Source organism: Megascapheus bottae, chromosome 30 (assembly GCF_031878675.1).
Source record: "Megascapheus bottae isolate mThoBot1 chromosome 30, mThoBot2.hap1, whole genome shotgun sequence".
Lineage (NCBI taxonomy): Eukaryota > Metazoa > Chordata > Mammalia > Rodentia > Geomyidae > Megascapheus > Megascapheus bottae.
In genome coordinates, this window is record NC_143538.1 from 2,359,820 (window position 1) to 2,366,855 (window position 7,036).

A 7,036-nucleotide genomic window follows, 5' to 3' on the forward strand; every position below is an offset into this window, starting at 1 on the left:
ACAGATGAACCTAGTAAGGGAAGGGCTGGCCTTGACCTTGTTAGAGGCAGCTGTGACCTTGGAGCCCAAGGTCAAAAGCCTCCCTCCCAAGCTGGCAGGGGAGGCCAGGGAGGGCAGAGAACTCTGTAAAAGCTTGCTGGCCGGGCAGAAGGGAGCCGTTTGCAGGGGGGAATTAGGACGTGAGAGCCTCTGCAGTTCAGCAGAGGTGAACTTGGAATAGATCACGAGAACTTGTCTAGGAAGCTAAAGGGGAGAGGGAAAAAAAAAAGGGAAGAGAGACCCCAAAATAGAATATGCAAATATGCAGAGATGGGCGAGTTTTCAGAACAGATTCTTTCTCCTGATATAACTCAAAAATTTGGCTGGGCTGACATGGGCTGGGCTGGCCCAGCTTGCCAGCAGCTGGGCCCTGGTTCTAGTCCTCGCCTCAACCCCATCTGCCCTGGGCCCCAGACCAACCTCTCAGAGCCCTGCCCTGAGGTGGCTTTTTATTTCCTCTGCCACACGCCTTGGCAGTGAACAGTTTGACGAGCTTTTATTCAAGGCTTTTCTCTGCTGGCTTTTTTCTGACTCTCCAACAGTTTGAGCCCTCCCCCACCGTCCCTGAGATCTTGGTTTGGGTTCAGATCAGATCAGCTGTGTCTCTGGCTTCCTCAGATCCGACCTTACCTTTCTCCAAAACACTGCAGTTGCTCGTGATGGAATTCAACTTCCTTCTTCACACTTGAAATGTCTTTCTCAGTGACCCCAGCACTGGTCCCCTCTACCTTGACAAAGTTCAACTAATGCTTATTTATCAGGCACCTTCTGTGCCAGGCAATGAAGCATCTCAGTGGCTATAAGGTGTTATAAGATCTAGCCTTTCACCAGCCTAGGTGACTATACCAGCCATGAGCCCGTTAATGCCCTCACTTTAGACTTGGGCCTGGCATTACCAAACCACTTGGGCTGTGGCGTTTGTGAATCACTCATTCTAGAAGTAGCAGCTTGGTCAGGAGGCTCTGAAGTCAGCCCAGAGGATTAAATCACCTTCCCTCATACCATTGAACTTCTGGGAGCCTCAGACATGTTCTACTTGAGATTTTAACTCAGGGCCTGAGTACTGTCCTTGATCAAGGCTAGTGCACTACCACTTGAGCCACAGCACCACTTCTGGCTTTTCTTGTGTATGTGGTACACAAGGAATTGAACCCAGGGCTTTGTACATGCTAGGCAAGCACTCTACCACTAGGCCATGCTCCCAGCCCTATTTGAGATTTTTTTTTTGGGGGGGGGTTATCTATTTGTTTGTTTGTTGTTTTCCCAGTCCTTGGGCCTGGGCACTGTCTTTGAGCTTCTTTTACTCAACTACCACTTTAGCCAGAGTTCCACTTCCAGCTGTAGATGTGGTACTAAAGAATTGAACCCAGGGTTTCCTGCATGCTAGGCAAGCATTCTACCACTAGACCACGCTCCCAACCCTTTTTTTTGCCAGTCCTGGGACTTGAACTCAGGGCCTGAGCACTGTCCTTGGACTTTCTCAAGGCTAGAGCTCTACCACTTGAGCCTCAGCACCACTTCCGGCTTTTTTCTATGTATGTGGTACCGAGGAATCGAACCCGGGTCTTCATGCATGCTAGGCAAGCACTTTAACCACTAGGCCAAACTCCCGGCCAACTCCCAGCCCTTTTTTTAACCATTTATATAAGTGAAGATTGTGTTCCTCAGATGCCAGGCTATTCAAAGCTGGCCTGGGGAATATGCTAGATGGAGCCTATCAAGAAACACAGGAGGCCAGGCCAGGCACCCGTGGCTCCTGCCTGTCATCCTAGCTGTTCAGGAGGCTGAGATCTGAGGATCAGGGTTCAAAGCCAGGGAAGGAAAATCCATTAGACTCTTACCTCCAATCAGCCACCAAAAAGCCTGGCTATGACTCAAGTGATAGAATGAAAAAACTAAGGGACAGTTCCCAGACCTGAGTTCAAGACCCAGGAGTGGTATACACATACAAACTATGTTAAATGAGTGAACGACCATATTCTAGAAATCAACAGAGATTAGACTTCCATAAAAGCCTCTTGAGAGACCCATTTAGAGACAGGGTTATTTGTCCACACAGAAGAAAAGATTTCAGGCTGGGAATTTGGCCTAGTGGTAGAGTGCTTGCCTAGCATGCATGAAGACCTGGGTTTGATTCCACATACCTAGAAAAAGCTGGAAATGGGGATACCACTCAAGTGGTAGAGCTCTAGCCTTGAGAAAGCCCAAGGACAGTGCTTAGGTCCTGAGTTCATACCCCAGGACTGGCAAAAAAAAAAAAAAAAAAAAAAGAATAGATCTCGAAGGAGATTTGTCTAGGTCCATGAAAGGCTGTGTTTATGAAAGAAGAGTTAGATATGATGTGGCCTTAGGGGACCGATTTAGAGATTCCTAAATGATATAGGCATCATTCCAGGGAAGAAGACTGTGTCAGAACTCAGCAAGATGAGCAGGATACCCCATGAGGGAGTTGGTGGCCTCTCCTGGGAGTCCCAGGCCAGACTGAATGTCGTGTGTGTGTGTGTGTGTGTGTGTGTGTGTGTGTGTGTGTGTGTGTGTGTATGCTGGCCTTGGGCTCTGTTTCTGAGCTACCACTTGGAGCCACAGCTCCATTTGTTGTTTTTTTTTTTTGTTAATTTATTGTAAATAAGAATTTCATGGACTTTTCTGTCAAAGTTCAATCCTTCTATTTCCGCCTCCTGAGTAGCTGGAATTACAGGCACGAGTCATCAAAGCCCAGCTCTCTCCTCTCCTACCTCCAGTCCCCAGGCTCTAGAGTCTAAGTGCTGTCCCTGAGCCTCTCCGAGCTCAAGGCTACTGCTCTACCACTTCAGCCACAGCCCTACTTCTGGCTTTTTCTGAGTAGTTTATTAGAGAAAAAAGTCTCACAGACTTTCCTGTTCAGGCTGTCTTTGAACTTTGATCCTCAGATCTCAGCCTCCTGAGTAGTTAGAATGAGAGGCGTGAGCCATCAGTGTCCAGCTTGTTCTTTCTTTCTTTTTTTTCTTTTTCTTTATTGACTTTTTTTAATGTTATTTTTTGGTACTGGTCCTAGGGCTTCATCTCAAAGTTTGCGTGCTGTCCCTTATCTTTTTCACTCCAGACTGGTGCTCTTACTTATGCCTCAGCTCCACTTCTGTTTTTATTTTTATTTTTGCTGGTAAATTGGAGAGAAGAGTTTCATGGAGGGAGGTGGTGGGGGAGGGAAAGTAGAAGAAAAACAGGGGCGGGCAACAATATTCAACAAGAAATGTACTCATTACCTTACGTATGGAACTGTAACCCTGACAATAAAATAAAATAAAATAAAAGTCTTATGAACTTTACCGCCAGGGCTGGCTTTGAACCACAATTCTCAGGTCTCTGAGTAAGTAGCATGGCAGACATGGGCTACCAGTGACCAGCTCTGCATAGGAAAAACTCCTTCAACATCCCCCACACACTCCCATTTCACAATCTAAAGGAATGCAGAAAGCAGGATTGTCTGTGCTGTTCTAGATGTATCAGGAGATCTTTGGCATCTCTTAAAAAAAATACAGAGAACTGAGGCCTGGCCTGGGGCAGAGCACTGCCCAACTTAACTTACTGGCCAATCTGAGACCTTGTCCTGTACCAGCATCATCTAGTCAGGAGATGTTTACTAGACTTGTGACTCTCACGAGATGTGCTCTGCCCCAGGCCTCAGGCACTGAGAATGGAAGCTCCAAGGACTTGGGGCTTGAAGGTGGGTGGAGGGAGGTGTTTATAAACCTCCAGAAAGCTTAAGAATATTTAGTGTTCATTCTGTTGGATACCACTCACTGCTCCCCAGTAGACGCTAGGTGGCGCTTTCGCTACAAGCCCAAGCCAGGCTGTCCCCAACCTGCTATTTCAGGTGAGGTGAGCCCAGAACGCAGATAGTACACATGAGCCTCTCTCTCTCTCTCTCTCTCTCTCTCTCTCTCTCTCTCTCTCTCTCTCTGTCTCTCTCTCTCTCTCTCTCTGTCTCTGCCAATCCCCTGTGGATTGTTTTGTTGTTGTTGTTTTTTGTGGGTTTTTTTTGCCTGTCCTGGGGCTTGAACTCAGGACCTTGGACACTTTTTTCTCAAGGCTAGCACTCTGCCACTTGAACCACAGCATCACTTCCAGCTTTTTCTGTGTATGTGGTATGGAAGACTCGAAACTGGGCTTCATGCATGTTAGGCAAAAGACTGAAGAATCCTTTTAAAAAAAAATTTTTTTTAAATGTTTTGGTGGGGCAGGGGCTTGAACTTAGGGCCTGGGTGCTGTCCCTGAGCTTGATTTTTTATTTTTTCTTCCTCTCAAGGCTAGCGCCTATCACTTGAGCCACAATGCTACTTTCGGGCTTTTTCTGTGTAGTTAACGGGAGTTAAGTGTCTCTCTGCTTTTTTTTTTTTTTTTTTTTTTTTTCTGTCCAAGCTGGCTGGCTTTGAACCTTGATCCTCAGATTTAAGTCTCCTGAATACCTAGGATAATAAATGGGAGCCAATGGTGCCAGGCCGTCCTTGAACTGGGGCTGGAACTCATGTCCTGACACTGTCCCTGGGCTTTCCTCAAGGCTAGAGCTCTACCACTTGAGCCACAGCATCACTTCCAACTTTTTTCCTATGTATGTGGTGCCAACCTGGGTCTTCGTGCATGCTAGGCAAGCACTCTACCACTAGGCCAAACGCCCAGTCCTGCTTGGACACTTTTTGTTCAAGGCTAGAGCTCTGCCAGTTGAGCCACAGCACCACTTCTGGCTTTTTCTGAGTATGTGGTACCAAGGAATCCAACCAGGGCTTCGTGCAAGCTAGAAAAGCACTCTACCACTAGGCTATGCGCCCGGCCCTGTCCTTGAACTTTTTGAGCCACAGCTCTACTTCCTGCCTTTTTTTTGTTGTTGTTATTGTTGGTAAGAGACTTTCCAGCTCAGGCTGGCTTTGAACCCAGATCCTCAGATCTAAACTTCCTGAGTAGCTAGGATTAGAGGTGTGAGCCACCAAATGCCTGACTTGCCTTGTCAGAGAGAGGCGCACTCTCCTTCCTCTCTCTCTCTCTCTCTCTCTCTCTCTCTCTCTCTCTCTCTCTCTCTCTCTCTCTCTCTCTCTCTCTCTTCACATGGTTGAACTCACTTAGGTCTCAGCAATTTAGGCCATGGCCAATCAAATAAAAATGCACCTAGACAAAGGAATCAGTTTTTCTGCCTAGGGAAGGAAAGTGCATGCCCACACACTGGCATTTCCAATATAGTCTAACTGCCTTCTCCATCAGAGCTGCTGCCTTCCGCCATCCAGGTATGGGCTCCTATCTGTTCCCTGGTCCTTTGTGCCCAGATTGGCTGGCCTGGGAAAAAGATGGTACCCTACCCACCCTGCAAAACTAACCCCAGGCTTAGAAAAACAGAAATTCCCTGACCTGTCCCTTAATTTCCATGAATTGTGCTGCTGCTTGGAAGGCTGAGCCAGGCCCTGGGCCTGCCTTTCCATCCAGGACATAGTGACCTGGACTCTGTCTGGGTCATTCTGGACCCAGACTGCAGCCAGGGTGAGTGGGGGGGGGTGGCACCACACAGAGGGAGGTTAAGGGTGACTTAGGGTCCTGTCTCCTGGTTATTATGCAAAGGAAGTGAGACTCCAGCTAGGAAATATAGTGTGTAGAAGTGGCATTTTTAGCAATCTTTCTTGGATACAGAAAACTAGGTTTTGCATTTTGGTTCCAGCATTGTCCATTTGACCTCTGGGGTGTCAGGGTCTCTCTCCTTGTATCTCAGTTTCTCTTCTGAACTAGAGCTCTGCTTCTTTCCTGGGTGAGAGAAGAAAATGTGGGATGGCAGGGTGGGTGTGAGCACGTGTGGGTTGCATTCTGATTCTATGCCTGTGGCTAATGTGTTTATCATGAATATGTTTGCTTCTTAGTTCTCTTTTTTTGGGGAGGGGGAATATCAGTCATGGGGTTTGAACTCAGGGCTTGGGTGCTGTCCTTTTAGCTTTTTCATTCAAGGTGAAAGATGAGCCATTTTCAGCCTTTTGCTGGTTTGCTGGAGATAAAGAACTTTGGGGGACTGGGAGTGTGGCCTAGTGGTAGAATGTTTGCCTAGCCTGCATGAAGCCCTGGTTTCAATTCCTCTGTACCACATACACAGAAAAAGCCAGAAGTGGTGCTGTGGCTCAAGGCGGAGAGCTCTAGTCTTGAGGAAAGCCAAGGACAGTGCTCAGGTCCTGAGTTCAAGCCCCAGGACCGGCCAAAAAAAAAAAAAGGAAGGTATTGGGATCTGTACTTGTCCAGTAAGGGATTTGATAACACCAAATGGTATTCTGTAAGGGAGCCACTGCATTCCTGCTGGCTTTCAGGTCTCAGGCTCAAGAGTGGACCTGGACAGGCCTTCTTAGGCTGCCCACAGCTTTCTCTCTGGATATCATAAAGCTGGAAAAGTCCAGTCTCTAGCTGCAACACTCCTTCCCCCCCCCCCCCATGCTGGGAATTTAATTCTACCTTCTCTGCTTTCTAGGGGTACTTTGTAGATGCAAGGAGTGGTAGGGACCCTCCAGAAACCAGGAGAGGACAGTCAGAAGTGAAAACATGGAATGGTGGAGCTAAAATTCCTGGAAACAAAACTTTCTTGGCTATGGATCTGGACAGACGACTGCACCGGGGCCAGGGCATTCTGCCCAGCGTCTTTGCTGATGTCTGCAGTGTGTGCATCAAGTCTAGATTCGCGGGTTCTGAAGGTCAAACCTTCCTGTAGCTAGCTTCCTCCTCTTCACTCGGCCCCCTCTCCAAGCGATCTACTTGGGGCTAGATCTCCAGTAAGCCTTTCATAAGGACTTCAAGGCCTGGGTTGGCTTTTCCTTTCCTAGACTAGATCCATCTATCCCTTCAATCTGTTCTGACCCTGTCTCCTTGACAGGCAGTTGTTTTTTTTTTTTTGGGGGGGGGGGATGTAGGATGTTTTCTCTCTCTCCTTGGGGAAGGGGCCTTCCTAATTATAACCCCCTCCGCTCACATGGAAATGAGTTTAATTTTTTTTTTTTCTGAG